At 38.5% G+C, this 19,749-nt stretch overlaps 1 protein-coding gene across 4 annotated transcripts in view; it reads right to left on the reverse strand.

Moving 5' to 3' along the window:
* INPP4B (inositol polyphosphate-4-phosphatase type II B) overlaps window positions 1–19,749 on the reverse strand; it is an 824,845-nt gene that overhangs the window by 504,146 nt on the left and 300,950 nt on the right. For 3 of the 4 annotated variants that reach the window (XM_064585102.1, XM_064585099.1, XM_064585101.1), the window contains one exon: window positions 2,665–2,716. The exons of the other annotated variant lie outside the window; for it this stretch is intronic. The gene's annotated coding sequence lies outside the window, so the exon portion shown is untranslated. The remainder of the gene's footprint in view (window positions 1–2,664; window positions 2,717–19,749) is intronic. 4 annotated transcript variants of the gene reach the window in all.

Genomic DNA, 19,749 nt, shown 5'->3' on the forward strand with positions numbered 1-19,749 from the left:
TAGGGAACAATCAGTTTTTTGCCTTTTCCAGTTTCTAGAAAATGTGAACTATAGCAATATTTATCCCTTAAACCAAAAGCAATTGAGCACCTGCTAGATATGAGGTACTATTCTAAATGCTGGGGATGCTAGGCTGAACAAAAGTCAAAGTCCCAACTATTATAGGGCTTACATTCTAGTGGAAAAAAGAACTGAAGAGGTAGATAAACACCCATATATACTAGGAGATTGATATGCACAACGAGGAAAATTATGGCAGGAAAAAGTAATTGAGAATGATATGAAAGGTGCTATTTTAGATAAGGTGGTCAGAAAAGGACTTTCTGATCAGACAATGATTGAGTACATCCCTGAAGAAAGTGAAGGAACAAATCACAATATCTAGAGGCAGAACATTCAGGCATTAAAAATAGTAACAAAGAGGTCTTAATGTAAGAGGATGCTTGGAATGTCTGAGAGACAGCAAGGAGGACAGGGTGTTCCTAGAGAGGAGGAGAGGAGGAGATGAGGTCAGAGAGTGAGCTCAAGTGCAGTAATAATGCAGCGTCTTAAGGACTATGATAGGAACATAGCCCTTATTCTGAGATGGGCAGCCAAAAAACCATTTACTTATAGGAGTGTTATGATACAGGTGACATTTTTCAGGGGTCACTGACTACTGTGGGGAGAATATAACCCTGGGACAAGCTTAAAAGCCAGAAGACTAGTCAGATGGTCTTTGCAATAACATAGGATGGAGATGATGTTGATTTAGATGAGAACTGTAATGGTGAAGGTGGTGAGAACTGTCTGGATTCTGGATATAGTTTGAAAAAAGTCAATAGATATTCTGATGGATAAAATTATGTGGGTATGAAAGAGTCATTACCAAAGGAGTCATTACCAAGAAAAGTGGTCACTCTTTAAAACAGAAAGGAAAGGAAGGGAAAGGGGAGAGGGAAGGGGAGGGGGAAGACAAAGGGGAGAGAGAGGGGAGTGGAGGAGGGGAGGGGATGAGGGGTGGGAAGGGGGAGGGGAGGGAAGAGGAACGGGCCTTCATCCAACTTCTCAGTTGAAAGATTTTTGTATCAGAATGAATAGGGCGCCTGGGTGGCTCAGTCGGTTGAGCGACTGCCTTCGGCTCGGGTCATGATCCTGGAGTCCCTGGATCGAGTCCCTGGATCGAGTCCCTGGATCGAGTCCCGCATCGGGCTCCCTGCTCGGCAGGGAGCCTGCTTCTCCCTCTGACCCTCCCCCCTCTCATGTGCTCTCTCTCTCTCATTCTCTCTGTCAAATAATAAATAAAATCTTTAAAAAAAAAAAAGAATGAATAGATTTTTCTGGAAAAGTAGTTCTCTGACTTAGGGAAGTCCTTGGATATCAGTCAGAAGAATGATAAATCTTATATAAACAAAAAATGTTTATCTACCATCAAAAACTTGAAAGAAAAAGATTTGAAATGGTGTTAGGCAAATTGGCCACATGTAGTTTCTTGTGCACATGTGTATAGTCTATGAGAAGTAATTTCTCTTTTATGAGTCCCAGTTGATGATGTAGCTTTCAACATTATTACATCATGATTTACTATTATCTAATCCAAAACTGAGTAAAATGGCACTGTCCTTCTCTGAACAGAATACAATTTCTCTTAAATAGATGTTTTAACAAGCCTGTATGAAGGTCACATTTGCTGTCAATTGCACAGTCTCAGCCTAAGGGGAAAGGCCATGCCAAATAAAGCAAGACACTAGTCCGAGGTGGACTGTTCCTCCACAAGGGAGACAGAATTTGCTAGTGCCATCTACAAAGGCCAGTTCTCCATTTCTTTGCAAAATATTGATATTAATGCATTGATTAAGCTGGATAGAACTAATAAGCATACATGTTATTCATCCATTTTTAATGTATGAGAACATTTTAAATAAATGATGTTTTGTTTTAATCTACTTTTGTTTCAACAGCCAGACACTGAATCCTGAGTCAGGCTACACTGAGAACAGACCTCAGAAAATTGTGTTATAGATATCTCATTTCTATTTTCAATTCATCACCAAGTTCCTTTTATTTTCTGATTATCATTAGGATATATCCACTTGTCCCTCTTATCACCATCACCATCCTGATGCAAGCTAGAGTCATCTGGGGCCCAGGAGTAGCAAGATCCTCCCACCTGACCTCCGCATGGATATTGCCCAGCTCCAAACCTTCTTTGAAGAGCAATTGGAATGATCCTCTTTAAAACTCAAATCACATATTATTCTTCAGCTTAAAATCTTCCAAAGGCCTCCTAGTTCACAGGATAATAAAACACCACTGGAGACCTGCACATGACTGTAACTGGCCTCTCCATCCTCTTCAGCAGGAGGCCCCTGCTTCCCTTACTGCTCTTGGTCTGCCCTTCTCAGGACTAGCTCTGCTTCCCACCATTCCAGCATCTTTGCGCAAGCTGTGCCCCTTGCCGGGACACAACTTATACCCACCTGCTCCTGGTTCATCTCGCTTTCAGATCTCTAACCACTCTGCTTTTTTTCAGAGAACATTTCCCTAACCATGCCACTCTACCCCAACAAGATGAGATCTCCCTGTTACATGCTCTAATCACCCCACATTCCTCTAGCTCACAGAACTTAGGAAGGTAGCAACTTTAAACTGTGCAATTATTTGATTAATGGTTGTCTCCCTTACCAGACAGCAAGCTTCAAGAGGGGGGCACCCACGTCAGCTAAAGCTCAGCAGCCTGCCACAGAGTAAGATAGACACTCAGTAACTATTTGGGTGATTAACATAACATAATTAAAAAAAAAAAAAAACAACAGAAAAACAAATGCATATGTAAATTATTCACAAAACAAAGGAAACATTTAATAAAAGAAGAGCAAGAATGCAGTATGTCAAAATACTTGAGTAAAAGTGAAACATGTATTTAGAATCTAGAAATTTAAATAATCAACTATAATTGTGAAATGGATAATTGCATGAAAAGAGGCTTGGTAAATGCAGATCTTTTGATTTTGTTCAAAGGCCACTCATCTGTTCATCCGCTGCCTTGTGGGCCTGCAGAAAACCTTACAATTTTTTTTGCTGTATGTTAACAGCCATAAACCATAATGGTAAGTATTAGGATTTTTTTTTTTTTTATATTAGTGCTAAGAAAGAGATTCAGATGCCACTAATTAATGCACTTAGAAAGCAAATGAAACACATGTCAGAAACAGAGCCTCGAGAAATAAGTGAATCAGAGAACCATTTCAGGGCATGGAGCCCAAAATTATAGGTCTAAAAAGTGACTGGGCCATTCACCCTTTTATCTTTGGAGGGCAATGTTCAAAATGTATTGCAAACATATCACCAGTCTTACAATCTGAATGAGTTCAATTTCAGTTGCATGAATACATACACAAGACAAATGTTCTCCCTGCTCTGCAGCAATCATAAAGCTTTTCTTAAAAGACAGTCTGCTTTCCAATCAGTGTGAGACAAATCTGTGCATCCTTCTAGGAGGACTGTACAGTGGTTCTTTGTCTGATCTTTATTTAGCTTAAAGACTCAAAACAATAAGCTCTCAAACATTTGTCTTTATATTTAACAAATAGAAACCAATGTTGCCCTGGATTCTAAAATGTACAAAAATACTTCTAAAAATGAAATAATAAAAATAATGTCGAGTTTTATAGTTCAGGTTGGCCCAACATCTCCCTATGAACATAGTAAGAATTGTTGTTGACATTTTTAAGAAGGAGTAAATCCGTTTTTTTTTTTTTTTTTAAGAGAGCGTTCACAAGCTGGGGTGAGCAGAGGTGATGGGTAGAGGGAGAGAGAGATAATCTTAAACAGATTCCATGGACACAGGGCTTGATCTCACAACCCTGAGATCATGACCTGAGCCAAAATCAAGAATCAGATGCTTAAGCCACTGAGCCATCCACGCACCCCAGGAGTAAGTCCATTCTTTTTTTTTTTTTTTAAGATTTTATTTATTTATTTGACAGAGACAGAAATAGCGAGAGCAGGAACACAAGCAACGGGAGTGGGAGAGGGAAAGCAGGCTTCCCGCCGAGGAGGGAACCCAATATGGGACTTGATCCCAGGACCCCGGGATCATGACCTGAGCCGAAGGCAGACGCTTAACGACTGAGCCACCCAGGCGCCCGAGTAAGTCCATTCTTAATCACTTATCTCAATTCCCATATTATACTTTTTATTATTTTTTTAAATTTTATTATGTTATGTTAGTCACCATACATGACATCATTAGTTTTTGATGTAGTGTTCCATGATTCATCGTTTGCATATAACACCCAGTGCTCCATTCAGTACGTGCCCTCTTTAATACCCATCACCAGGCTAACCCATCTGCCCATCCCCCTCCCCTCTAGAACTCTCAGTAAAGACTAGACTTAGAAAAAAAGTTTTATTTGAGAAACAAAGTGAGGTGAAGCAGAGTAAAACTGTAATAAAAATTTCATCTTGACCTCATTAGCAAAATACTTAAACAAATGGAATACTGTGTTTATAAGAAGCTGCAAGAATATGACCTGCCTTTAAAAGTTGTGGAGACAACTCATGAACATCCAAACCCCACATTTGCCTCTTTGAACACATAGAACCAGGGCTAGTTGTAGTCATCAGTGCCATCACCCTTTCTGTGCACACAGTAGGACTGCATTTATTAGGATGACATAGCCATGAACTTGCTCTGGCCAATGAAATATTAGAAGTTGGGGCACCTGGGTGGCTCAGTCATTAAGCGTCTGCCTTCGGCTCAGGTCATGGTCCCGGGGTCCTGGGATGGAGCCCCGCATCGGGCTCCCTTCTCAGAGGGAAGCCTGCTTCTCCCTCTCCCATTTCCCCCACTTGTGTTCCCTCTTGCTGTGTCTCTCTCTGTCAAAATAAATAAAATCTTTAAAAAAAAAGAAAAGAAATGTTAGAAGTTATGGGTGTCACCTTTGAGTAGATGCTTTAATAGCTAGTGCACAATTTGCAAGGTTTCTTTGCCACTGCCACTGACTGCCTTTGCTGCGGATGGTAGAAACTCCTTCATCTTGGTCTCCAATTGCAAAGATTTTGATTAGCACCCTAGCCAATCCACTGTAGACATATATCTTGAGTGAGAAATATGCGTTTGTTCTTCTAAGCCTTTAAAAGTTGAATTTGTTTATTTCTCTACAATAACATAGCCCATCCTGAGTGATCCACACTTGCAAACTCAAGTCATCAAAAATAATTTCAAAATTTTGTATTGTGCCTATATATGTTTTTGTATAATCCCCATTTACTTATATTTATATATGGGCATCACAGAATAAAAGAGATCCAAGTATGCAAAGATTATAGAATGTCATCAGGTTTCAATTTATTAAAACTCCTCACCTCTACATCTTTTTCAATTTTCTGTTAAACTTTTTTTTAAAAGATTTTATTTATTTGACAGGGATAGAGAGAGAGAGAGAGCACAACCAGGGAGAGCGGCAGGCAGAGGGAGAGGGAGAAGCAGGCTCCCCACTGAGGAGGGAGCCTGACACAGAGCTTGATCCCAGGACCCTGGGATCACGACCTGAGCCAAAGGCAGTCGCTTAACTACTGAGCCACCCATGTGCCCCTCCGGTAAACTTTTTAACCTGAGAGAAGAAAACTATATATGTTTCTATAATTATCTAATAGTAAGTACATTTGTTGTACTCTTTTTCACAGGTACAGCACAATTTACTCGTTACTGAAAATAATACCATTTGTTCTTAAAATACATTGCCTAGGAAGTAAGGGTTCATTCTCTAGTATCTCTCAGTGTAATGCTCATATTAAAATATCTAAAACAACTTTGATTTTCATGCATTATCAAAAGGAGTACATATCATCTTGAGGGATTGTACAAATGACTGCACAATTTGTTTAGCAATGCCAAACATTAGAAATGTCATGAGTCAGTTGATGATTCAACAAAAGTCCTTGAGCACCTAGAAACACATCTTTTGTCTGCTGCTACTGTTCCTTGACTTAAGTAACAACTCAGAGACAGAGAGAAGCTGAAGGAGAGTTTAGTTCATCCACCTACACAGAGAGAGATAAATCTAGTTTTCTTGCTTCCAGATAAATGTCAACAATTTTTATGTCATTGAAACAAAAACAAATTTCCAAGCAGGCACTCCCTTCACTTCAGGCAATCTCCTATTTCTGCACTCATGGCAGATCTGTAGACTCTTCGTAGGAAGGTCTGTACATAAATGAGAGTATGCTATATGACAGGAGAGCAAAAGTGAGCAGTTTCTTTGCCATAGCTGCTATTCTTCATTTATTAAGTAGAAATGCATGGAAAGTAATCAAGCTATAGCAGTTCTCTCGTCCGTAATACAGGGCTAATCACATAAGCTACTTCAAGGGATTGTGAGGTTAAAATGAGCTAATCCATACAGACTGCCTGATGTCTAGTGGTTCCATAAATTATAATTGTTATTATGGTAATAATAATTTGCAAGGACATTATTGTTATCTAAATCAATAAATTATATGTGTGTAGACATTTCCTAAGTTCATTTCCATCATCCTTTTTTTTCCCACCCCATACTTATCCAGGCTTCCATTATCAATTCTAAAAAAAGATCCTATGTCTACATACTCAACCCTGATTTTCAAACTGGTATTTCCAATTCCCTCTAGAAAATTTTCACCTGGATGTCCCATCATTTCTCCAAACTCCTAATGTCTACATCATGTGTCATATCCCCAATCCCGGGCTGGCTTTAGACTTGGGTGAGGATGGCCCTTATCTTAGGACCTGACTTAGAGGGGTTTGCTCCTGGCCTTCTCTGACTGCATTCCTCTCCACAGAGCAGAACTTTGCAGGACCAAGAGGTGTCATCACTATACAGATCTTCCTCAACCTTCCATGGAATTATGTTCTGATAAACCCATCATAAATTGAAAATACCCTACGTCAAAAATGCATATAATACACTTAACCTAATGAACATTATAGCTTAGCCTAGCCTACTCTAAATGTTCTCAGAACACTTACATTACCCTACAGTTGGGCAAAATCATCTACCATGAAGGCTATTCTATAATAAGGCATTGAATACTTCATGTAATTTGTTGAACACTGTAATAACAGTGAAAAACAGAAGGGTTATATGGGTAAAGAAAGGTTGTAAGTGTATCAGCGGTTTACACTTGTGAGTGCATGGCTGACTGGGAGCTGCGGTTCACTGTTGCTGCCCAGTATCACAAGAGAGTACCATACTGTATATCACTAGCCCAGGAAAAAATCAAAATTCAAAACTCAAAGTATGATGTTTACTGACTCTGACTCACCTTTGCACCATCACAAAGCTGAAAGTTGAACCATCATAAGTTGGGGACCATCTGTACAGTTCTATCATAATTTCCCTATTTTTTCAAAAGCAAGTAAAACTATTGACAGATTACCAGTCTAAAAGTAAGTTTCCCAATTATCTGTATAAGAATTAAACATTCAATACTTGGTTCATGAAAGCTAACAAAGTCTTACATTTAATATTTCTATAAACAATGCTAGCTGATTTGTTAAATCTCTTTTCTGTCTGTGCTTTGATAATTAGCTCTCCTCCTTCTCTCCATTTTCCACTTCAGAAAACATTTCTGACTTTAACTTCTCAAAATTGGAACTGAACAATTTCTAAGCAGGGAAAAGATAAATGACCATTAATTGAACTGATAATTAACCACCTGAAAATTAACAAAAGACTGAGTCATCATCATTTCCTGTCTTTCTATAATTTTAGATTTTATTTTCCTCTTAGTAGGAATTGTTATCTTCTGAAATCAAAAGACGCGGCAGCTGTGCATAGAGTAGTGCGCCTTGGCCTCTCCAGAATTGAAGATGTCTCTTCTGGCACTTCTCAGCATTTGGAAAGCTGGGACCTTCCCTCCTGTTATCAATGAACCTGACTCCACGCAGGCAAAATAACCAAGGAAGGGAGAGCTGATGCTGATTTTCTTTTCTGCCTCTGGCGAAGGATCTGCCAGGCCTATTGGGCAGGTCACTTAAACTTTTCTAGACTTCACTTGCCTCATCTCTCAAATGCATAGCCCTCTCACACCTAAAACTCTGCTCCTATCACTTTGTGGGAACTTTAAACACACTACAAATGACACTTTTAGGAGAAAAATGTTCAATATGCTTTTCCTCATTTGCATGTGTGTGATGATTCATGAGACCACTTGATTTGGGGAAACATAATGAAAGACAAAAACAAAACAGCAGCTAACCAAGTAAACTCATTTAAATGATGAAATGAAACCTTTGGAACCATTGATCCATTGCTATAAGATAAGCTCTAATCAAGGAAGCAGATACACATGGCATACCAGGCCTTGGTGTTTTCTAATTATCTTCTGTAAAAGTCTACCTTTCAGCTGGTAAGTGCGCAGTTTCCAGAATACCTCATGTTCTTCCTCACCTACAACTTTCCAAATTTTTTTTTCTTTCTTCAGAGTTGCCTCATTTGTCTAGAAAATCCCTATACCTACTTGAAGATGCAGTTCCCCTCCTTCAAAGAGCCTGCCCTCACCACTCCCAGGGAGGATTAACTGGTCATACGTTTGTCCATCCTGCTAGACTGTAAGAATCTCTGAATTTCCAAACCTAACACAGAATTGAGCATACAGATGGAACTTAATGCAATTTAATAAATAATACACAATTACTCTTAGTGAAAATATTTTTTAAAACTTCTGTTACTGCTTTTTCTTATAGTTTGACATTTCAGTGCTATTCCATGGAATTTCTAAAGGTTAACTTTTTATCTTCCTCATGCTCCTGTCTGTTGTTATGATCTTAAAATTGTGCTGCTGCCACAGAAGTAAACAGCCAAGCATTACTTCTATCTCATGTATTTGAAATGAGCTGTAGTCTTGCCTAATGTGTGTTGTGTCTTGGCCCAAGTATCCAGTATGATGTTTAGCCACACCTGATGTTTTGCACAAAACTTGCATTTTCCCTTCAATGTTCTGTTGATGTTAAAAACCAAATTGTGGTACTGTGAAACCGATGTTTATAGTGTATACTCTTAGGGTTCATGGTAGTCAGTAATTAACATCTATAAGATACATTTTATAGAACAAGTTGGAGGTACTTGAAAAAATTTACGGTTTGGAGAATATACTGTGTTTTTCTTAAGTGATGAATTTTGGAAATATTATTTTAGCTTGATAAATACTATCATGTTGCAAATGTCAATAACCTTCGTCAACTGCCTAAAGATAGATTTTTATTGAAACCAAATATATTGCTCCAATGTATAATTTAAGGTAAAAGTCACAAGCCACTTCCTCAATGCTGAAATGAATCTTTAAAAATATCCAATTCAAAAATGGGCAGAGGACCTGAATAGACATTTTTTCCAAAAAAGACATACAGATGGCCAACAGACACATGAAAAGATGCTCAACACCCCTAGCCATCAGGGAAATGTAAATCAAGCACAACGAGGTATTACCTTACACAAGTCAGAATGGCTAAAATCAAAAAGACAAGAAATGAATGTTGGCAAGGATGTGGAGAAAAAGAAACCATTGTGTATTGTTGGTGGGAATATAAGTTTGGTACAGCCACTGTGGAAAACAGTATGGAGGTTCCTCAAAAAATTAAAAATAGCATTAAGGAGCCCGTGATGTGATGAACACTGGGTGTTATATGCAACTGAAGAATTATTGAACACTACATCTGAAATTAATGATGTACTATATGTTGGCAAATTGAATTTAAATTAAAAAAAAAACATTTAAAAAGAGAAAAGTAAGAAAAAAAAACATATAAATACCATATAATCCAAAAATTCTAGCACTGGGTATTTACCCGAGGAAAATGAAAACACTAATTCAAATATATGCTCCCCTGTGTTTATTGTAGCATTATTTACAATAGGCAAGATACAGAAGCAACCTAAGTGTTCACTGATAAACAAATGGATAAGGAAAATGGATAATGGAATATTATTCAGCCTTAAGAAAGGATGAGATCTTGCCACTTGCAGCAACATGGATGGACCTAGATGGTATTATGCTAAGTGAAATAAGTCAGACTGAAAAGAGCAAATACCACAGGATTTCACTTATATGTGGAATCTAAAAAAATAAAACAAATGAATAAACAAACAAAAAGCAGAATCAGACCTATAAATACAGAAAACAAACTGTGGTTGTTAGAGGGGAGGAGTGTGGGGAAGGGGCAAAATGGGTGAAGGGAGTGGGAGATACAGGTTTCCATTATGGAATGAATAAGTCAGGGGAATAAAAGGCACAGCATAGGGAATGTTGTCAATGATATTATAATAGTATTGTATAATGACAGATGGTAAGCATAGCATAATGTATAGAGAAGTTGAATCACTATGTTGTACACCTGAAACTAATGTAACATTGAGTGTCAACTCTACTCAAATTAAAAAAAATTTTTTAAATACCCCGTTGGAATTCTGCTATTGCTCCCTGCATTTGCTTATGCTGAACTCTGGAGAGAGTAGGGAGAGGAAATGAAATAGTACATGTTTCCCACACATGCTGCAGTCACCTTGGACTTCAGCGTGTGTAACCAGCTACCAGAACACCTCCGTCTGAGGTTTGAATGGGACTGATCTGGGGGGAGTGCTATAGAAATTTGGCCCTCTCTTAATGTGACTTCCCATTCCTGCTTCCCATTTTCCATCTGAAACTACTCCAGTCAATCCCAAATAATTTTCAGAGTTTACTAGACATATGTTTCAGGAAACAGGAGATAATATGGTAATTGTGCTTAATTAACAGGACAATAGCTGTGATTGATAAATAGCAAGGGAACAGTTTCAAACTAAGCAATGTGTATATATTCAAACTGAAAGCTGCTGAGCCCTGGATGATCAGTAGACACAGATTTCCAGAGATGGGAATGGGGAGTGAGAGAAATAGGACCTAGGTCGAGTGTGAGAGTGGGCAGAGAAGTTTCTTAAAGAGAAGTCAAGGTATATAACTTTGATGGAGGCTGAGTACATGTCCTAAGATGCTGCCTGAATGAACAAAACAGAAGAAAAACCAGTTCTCAGATAGCAGAGGTTATACACACACATACACACACACACCCCTACATACTTATATATAGAGACAGAAACAGATATAGAGACAGAGGGAAAGAAAATGAAAAATATCTTACCACATGAACTCCAGAAATATTTAATAATTACTCCAAAATTTACCTAGAATTTTTCAAATCTTGGTTTCAAAGGCAATGCAATAAAAAACTGAAGTAAGCTGGAGTACAGGATATATAAATTCTTATTTCAAGAAAATTATCATTCCCAATCTTTTTTTTTTTTTTTGAAAATTTTCTGTACCTTAAAAAACAACAACAACAAACGCCTCACCTAAACTTTAAGGATTCTGGGAAATGATCATCATGAATGACCTTTATAGGACAAACACCAAAAAAGCACAGCTTTGCTTTGATTGTTAATCATCCACCTAAATCCTTATGTAAGCAGCTTCCCATACTCCTTCTTTGTAAGCATTATTTTTTTTAAATATGGAACACATTCAACACCGACTGCTAAATTGGTTAAATCCACATGGCAAGAAGGGCAGCCAACAATCTGGAGTGTGTTAAAAATGGTAATACATTAAAAATAATTTCTTGCAAACTCAGTGACAGGGCAGAAACTTATAAAAATAATGTTGACATTCTAATTATACTCTAGTAAATTCATCAGGACTATATGTATGTGAGTATATATACATATTTAAAAACAGATATAATAGGAACTTACATAACCATGAAGCTAAATACTCGAGCTATTATCTTTCAAGCAAACTCACATTTATTTTGCCTAAATATTTATAACACTGGGTATCATAAGTCTTTGAGATATCATGAAAAGATGACTTGAATGAATATGCCAATTGCAGAAAATATGACTCATGCTAAGTATTGCCTTAAAGAATTTGAAGGATTCACTTGCTGTGAATACCAAGAAGCATATAAATCACACCTTGGCAAAAAAAGCTACTTTGAAATTCTAACTAATTTCAAGATGAGAAGTATCTTCACATGTCCATATTGCAGGCATGGGCATGAAGGTTAAGGAAGGTAAAAATACTTTCACCAGAATTGTTTTAATAAAATAATTTCTCTATTGAAATAAGACTTCCTTTAACTTAGATGCTGCAAGAAGACCTTTATAGTTATGAACCACACATTTTTTTTTTTTTTAACCAATGGACACAAAAAGAGATTCAGTTAAAAAAAAAAGAAGAAGAAAAAGACAGAGACGGGGCGCCTGAGTGGCTCAGTCGTTAAGCGTCTGCCTTCCGCTCAGGTCATGATCCCAGGGTCCTGGGATCAAGCCCCTCGTTGGGCTCCCTGCTCCATGGGAAGACTGCTTCTCCCTCTCCCACTCCCCCTGCTTGTGTTCCCTCTCTCGCTGTGTCTCTCTCTGTCAAATCAATCAATCAATCAATCAATTAATCAATCTTTAAAAAAGAAAAGAAAAGAAAAGAAAAAGAGACAAAGCTGAAGTATGAAATTATATGAGCTTGATCCTGGCTCTGTTTGGGCCTCTTTTTCTGTACAGGCATACCTCATTTTATTGCACTTTGCAGATATTGTGTTTTTTACAAATTGAAGGTTTGTGGCAACCCTGCCTCAAGCAAGTCCATTGGTCCCATTTTTCCAATAGCATTTGTTCACTTTGTGTCTCTTGTCACATTCTGGTAACTAACCCAATATTTCAAACATTTTCATTATAATTATAATTCATAATAATTACAATTATTTTCAATATAAATATTTGTTATGGTGATCTGTGATCAGTGTTCTCTGATGTTACTACTGCAATTGTTTTAAGGCGCTGCAAACTGCAGCCATATGAGACAGCAAAAAACTGGTAAGTATTTTGTGTGTGCTCTGACTGCTCCATTGACTAGCCATTTCCCATCTTTCTCTCTTTCTTTGGGCCTCTCTATTCCCTAAGACACAACAATATTAAAATTAGTTCAGTCAGTAACCCTGCAATGGTCTCTAAGCGTTCAAGTGAAAGGAAGAGTCACATATCTCTCACTTTAAATGAACAGCTAGATATGATTAAGCTTAGTGAGGAAGGCATGCTGAAAGCCAAGACAGGCTGAAAGCTTGGACTCTTGCACCAGTTAGCTAAGTTGTAAACGCAAATGAAGTTACTGAAGGAAATTAAAAGTGCTACTTCTATGAACACATGGAAAACAAGAAAATGAAATGGGGGGCGCCTGGGTAGCTCAACTTAGACTCAGGTCATGATCCCAGGGTCCTGGGATCGAGCCTCACATCAGCTGGGAGACTGCTTCTCTCTCTCTCTCTCTCTGCCACTCCCTCTGCTTGTGCTCTCTCTCTCAAATAAATAAATAAAATCTTTAAAAACAAAACAAAGCAAAAAGTGAAACAGACTTACTGCTGATATGGAAAAAGTCTGAGTGGTCTGGATAGAAGATCAAACCAGCCACAACATTCCCTTAAGCCAAAGCCTAATCCAGAGCAAGGCCATAATTCTCTTCAATTCTATGAAGGCTGAGTGGGTGGGGAAGCTGCAGAAGAAAAGTTGGAAGCTGGCAGAGGGTGGGTCAGGAAGTTTGAGGAAAGAAGCCGTCTCCAGAATATCAAAGTGCAGGATGGAGGAAGCAGCAAGTGCTGATGTGGAAGCTGCACCATTTTATCCAGAAGATCCAGCTAAGACAATTCATGAAAGTGGCTACACTAAATAACAGATTTTCAGTGTAGATGAAACAGCCTTATACTAGAAGAAGATGCCATCGAAGACTTTCACAGCCTGAGAGGAGATGTCAATCCCCAGCTTCAAAGCTTCAAAGAACAGGCTGACTCTCTTACAGGCTAATGTAGGTAATGTCTTTCAAGTACAGCCAATACTCATCTACCATTCAAAAAATCCTAGGGCCCTTCAGAATTATGCTAAATCTACTCTGTCTGTGTTCTATAAATGGAATAGCAAAGCCTGGATGACAGCACATCTATTTACAACATGGCTTACTGAATACTGTAAGCCCACTATTGAGACCAGCTGCTCAGAAAAAAAAGATTACTTTCAAACTATTACTGCTCATTGTACAATATATCTAGCCACCCAAAAGCTCTGATGGAAATGTTCAATGAGATTAATGTTTTCATGCCTGCTAACACAACATCTATTCTGCAGCCCATGGATCAAGGAGTCATTTCAACTTTCAAGTCTTACATTTAAGAAATACATTTCTCATGAGGCTATAGCTGCCATAAATAGTGATTCCTCTGATCTGGGAAAAGTCAATTAAAAAACTTCCAGAAAGGAGTCATCATTCCAGATTCATTAAGAACACTAATGATTCATGGGAAGAGGTCAAAATATCAACATTGTAGAATTTTGGAAGAAGTTGATTCCAGCCCTCATGGATGACTTTGAGGAGCTCAAGACTTCAGTAGAGGACGTAACTGCAGATGTGGTGGAAATAGCAAGAGAACTAGAATTAGAAGGAGCCTGAAGATGGGACTGAATTACTGCCATCTTACATAAAACTTTAACAGATGAGGATTTGCTTCTTATGGATGAGCAAAGAAAGTGCTTTCTGGAGATAGAATCTACTCTTGGGTGAAGATGCTGCAAAGAATGTTGAAATGACAACAAAGGATTTAGAATATTCTATAAACTTAGTTGATATAGCAGCAGCAGAGTTTGAGAGGACTGATTCCAATTCTGAAAGAAATTCTACTGTGGGTAATGGTTATCAAACAACATAATAAAAAAATTTAAAAACCAAAAATAATATTCAGTAAAAACAAACAAAAAACAGCATCATATACTACAGAGAAATCTACCATGAAAGGAAGAGCCAATCAATGCGCAAACTTCATTTTAAGAAATTGTCACAGCAACCCCCACTCTGATCAGTCAGCAGCCATTAGCATTGAGGCAAGACTCTCCACCAGCAAAAAACATTACAACTTTCTGAAAGCTCAGATAACAGTTAGCATTTTTTACCTTAATTTTTAATTAAGGTATGTACATGTTTTAGACATAATGCTATTGTACATTTAATAGACTACAGTGTAGTGCATATGTAACTTTTATACGCACATGGAAACAAAAAAAAATCATTTGACTCGCTTTATTACAATATTTGCTTTATTGCAGTGGTTTGGAACAGCACCCGCAACGTGTCCAAGACATGCCTATACGTGGGGGAAAAAAACAAGTTACAACCCCCCTCTCCCTGCCAACTCTTTTTCCCTCTCTCTCTCTCACACACACACACACACATATATCACCCTGAGGAGACATTCATTTGTTAATCACGGCTCTAAGATAGCAGATGTGGACCAGAGCTCTTCCTTCTTTCACAAACCAGAAAGTTTGGATTATCTCCGGGTTGAGGAACAAGACCTGCTTCAGGCTACTCACATGCCTGCTAGATGTTGGCTATACTTGTCACCAGATACCTGAGTGTCTGGGGAAGTTGTAAAACAGCTGGATGACATTTATTGTGCATACCCACATGACGATTTAACTACAACAAAAAAGCTTTCCCGACTGAAGCAGAACATGTTTCAAAGTATATTTGAATCAGGATGTGACCAGACAGAATGCTATTGCCTTTAAAGATTTATCTGTATTAAGTCAACCAATCTGTCAATGAGGTCAATTGTAACCGCTGATCAACTCAATGGAAGTCACAGTAGTTGAGCTGAAGTTGAGCTTGACCAGCCAGTTCAGTCAAAATATTTGATCAATAGTCTGGTAAAGAACACAACTTAAATTACTGCTGCCTCCTTCCCCTTGCCTTAATTTATTTTTTTTCTCACTCACACTGTGTCTTGCTGATGTGAGAACAAAGTCTTCATTACTTAATACAGACCAGTGAGTCTCAAAGCTTCTTCCTTGATTCTCCCTGCAAGGCTGCCTGGGAGGGCTTGGTGAGTCAGAGACTGGCCAGATTGAATAAAATCCCACACCATTCCCCAGATCCAATACTCAAAATTTCCTTTTGAATCTGTTCTATATTTTGTGCTTCTATTTAAGGCATTTGGCTAAAGGGGTCTTTGGGGTAAGGGGGAACTGACTGGAAGAGATGGGCTTTGCATTTGTGATAAAATCAATTAGTACATTTTAGAGAACTTTTATAAATACTAAATATAACATACAGAAGGAAAAATTCACTAAGCTTTTAATGAAATGAGCAATTCCAGAAAGAAAGCATTCTCTGTGAAAACAAAATGTCCGTTCTGGACACTGGATCTACTTCCATCCCCTTCCTATGTTCGGTTCCTCATCAGAATTGCTAAACATGGTAGTGAAGGTCTGAACTTCCCAACTTCCTTACTCTGCTGTTCTGGATGCAATTTGTTTCTGCCAAGGAGCTGTCTTGTCTTGCGATCTGGAGAACGCGAGGGAGACAATGACACTTAGGGGGCAGATGGGCTGCAAGAGATATGGGTGTCGGTGGCAGTTGGGCCCCATGTTTTTCACTTGCTTGGTGGGTGTAGGAGGCTGTGACTTTGGCCGCAGTGTGGCTGAGGGAGCAGCAGTTGCTGACCTCTGGAGTCCGGAGTGGTGTAAAAGTTTTGACGCCAAAAGTCATGTGGTGGCTTCCTGACTTCTACTCCTCCAATGCGTTAAAGATTTTTGTAAACAGTTCATCTTTATATTAAACCCATTTTTGCCTGAAGTACCCAGCACTGTTTCTGTTTCCTGCACTGAACCCTAACTGATAAAATGTCACTATTTAGGAAAAGTAATGTGTACTATGTAAGCATTTCTAATGATATTGAAATTTTGTTTAGAGTGGAACCCTGATGCTGATATCTCTATTCTCTGGCTTTTCTCCTGTATCATCTCTTTTTATCTTGCTCCAAACACAGATCTAAGCATTGCTTTAAATTCAAAGACTTCCTGCAATCATGGCCTCCCCCAGTGTTTTCTTTCTTTGTCCTCCCTTAAGTCTTTATCAGGCCTCCTCATTCCTCCAGTACCCAAACATCTTCCTAGAATGTCAGTATTCTGTCTTCTCTACCATTTAGGATCATTCACTGCCCTAGCCTCTACCCCCAACTCAAATAAGCAAATTCATCCTAATAATCTATATAAAACAAAAGGAAATCTTTAGAACTTTGAAGGTTTTCTTGTTCTGTTTTTGTTTTGTTTTTCAATACGTGCCCAACATCTTACCCTTTGCCTCAAATACGTTGTCCAAATTTTTCTTCTAAGTAACTATAATTCTCTTCTTAGGCAGAGTTCTGCCAAAAACAACAACAAAAACCCCTCTTCTTCATTAGAGCAGAAATGAAGAGCTGATTATCCAAGAATTGTTCTTCTCTTTCATAGTGTAGTGTTGTTGATGGGAAGTTGTGCTCAGACTCCGGTGACATTTCCTAGTTCCCTTATGACAAGTTTTGGCCAATAGATGCAAGACAAAGTGATCTGTGATCTAAGGTGCTTATGGATCTAGTGTGCCTTCCCCACATTACCTCCCCTCCTAAAATGACCCTGAAGCCATGTATTGAAGATAAATGCATTCGAGGTTGAAGGTGATGGTACCCCTGAATGACTATGTGAAGGAGAGTTCTCACCATCCGTGCCTGCCTACTGCATTAGGCAGTGACAGAAACCAACAAGAAACGTTTACTGTGTTAAGACATGAGGATTGGGGGGGCGGGGCATTTGCTAAAGCACTTAGCCTTATCATAACATTTAAAACAACTTTTAATTTCAGTACCTAATTATCATGAGTACGTGCTTCCAGCCTTTACTAAATAGGCTAATCAAAATAATGTTTCTAAAATTGTTGAGAGACAGAGATTATTGAATAAGTAGATGTGCTGAGGAAAATACTATCCTTTATCAAAATAAACCTATTTTCTTAAATAACATTTAAAGTATTTTTTTTATTACCAGATGTCTCAGGTTTTGAAATAGTAGTATGTTTTGTGAATCTACAATAAAGCAAATGATCTTGATATTCTTCTCAGAGCAATGAATAGTATCTTTTGAATTAGAATACAGTTTGAGAAATAATGAGATTTTAGCATTAGGGTTTTCTTATCAATGGAGTTGAAGGAGAGACTAAAACCATGAATTGTGCAGATCTCTATAATAGGGGAAAAAAATACCTCTTTAAAAGTAATGAGCATTGGGCCGCCTGGGTGGCTCAGTCAGTTAAGTGTCTGCCTTCAGCTCAGGTCATGATCCCAGCGTCCTGGGATTGAGCCCCACATCGGGCTCCCTGCTCAGTGGGGAGCTTGCTTCTCCCTCTCCCACTACCCCTGCTTGTGCTCCCCCTCTCACTCTTTCTCTCTCTGTCAAATAAATAAATAAAATCTTAAAAAAAAAAGTAATGAGCATTAGAAAAAAAGAAGTAATGAGCATAAGCATTAAAGAGCAAAGTGTAGAGCAGGTTTTCTCAACAGTGGCATTATTAATATTTTGGGCTGGGTAGTCTTTGGTTGTGGGAAGTGTCCTATATATTAAAGTATGCTTAGCCGCAGAAATGGTTTCTACCCACTAGATGCCAATGACAGCCTCCTACAAATTGTAGCAATCCAAAACCTCCTCAGGTTTTGCTGTCTCTGGGTAGAGAGCAGAATCACCCTCAGGTGCAAACCACTGTTCCAGAGAACATTTAGCATAATTTTAAAACAAACAACAAAAAAGTTTGCATTTTTTTCACTTTGTTATCTCTCTTGATAACAGTTCTTTTTTAAAAGATTTTATTTATTTATTTGAGAGAGAGCGAGAGAGCACGAGCAGTGGGGGAGAGGGGAGAGAGAGAGAGAAGCAGACTCCCCGCTGAACAGGGAGCCTGATGTGGGGCTCAATCCCAGGACTCTGGGATCATGACCTGAGCTGAAGGCAGATGCTTAACCGACTGAGCCACCCAGGTGTCCCAACAGTTCTTGATAATACAGTTTATTCTTAATTTCAGAAAGCATTTTTAAAAGTCAACATTGACATCTTTGTCGAAATGATGATAAAATGTGAGCTGAATTTTAATAGTTAGATTGAGCTGAAATGTCTCAGTCAACCATATCTGAGTCTGTCTATAACTAGAGTTATGCAACACCTGGCCAAGCCCTGTCTAAAAATAGAACAAGAAAACCTTCAAGGTTCTAAAGATTTCCTTTTGTTTTATATAGATTATTAGGATGAGTTTGCTTATTCAAGTTGGGGGTAGATATTAATAAATATGTACTATCTAAATCATGGGCTGTTAGTCCCATTTGATTCTCCCCAACTATACCTGAGAATTTGATTTGTTTCAGTGGGGCAGTTTTTAGAGGAGTGCTGAAAATTTAGAGTTTGTGATCAAGGAGAATGATTAGGACTGAGAGGGATACAAGGGTTATAATATATTTAATAGGTTGGCTTAGAAATTTATCTTGTCTCAGGGAGGAGTTGCCATGACAAAACCAAAGGGAAAGCCATAAAATGCTTTATGTTGTTTTTTTTTTTAATTAATGACCTAAGGATAAAAAGAGAAAAGAGTTGAGGTAAGAAGTAAGAGAAGCTTTTTGGGGAAAAAAAGGGTCCTTGACCCTGTCCATTCTTTTGCTCCAGATTTGTTGGGGAAACCGAAAATAGAGGAGACCTGTGCCCAGCATCTCATCTGGAGTCCTTGGGGACAACAGGTACCTGGGGACACCCACACTACACTAGTACATGCATCATCACGTGGAGGAGATCCTAAGGAATATCAGGAACATGATTGTCCAAGGTTGTCTCAACCCAAAAGCTTCCTGCAGCAGAGAATGGT

The sequence above is a fragment of the Mirounga angustirostris genome, unplaced genomic scaffold (assembly GCF_029215605.1).
Source record: "Mirounga angustirostris isolate CCGP_5_RB_7025 unplaced genomic scaffold, mMirAng1.0.hap1 SCAF_2, whole genome shotgun sequence".
Lineage (NCBI taxonomy): Eukaryota > Metazoa > Chordata > Mammalia > Carnivora > Phocidae > Mirounga > Mirounga angustirostris.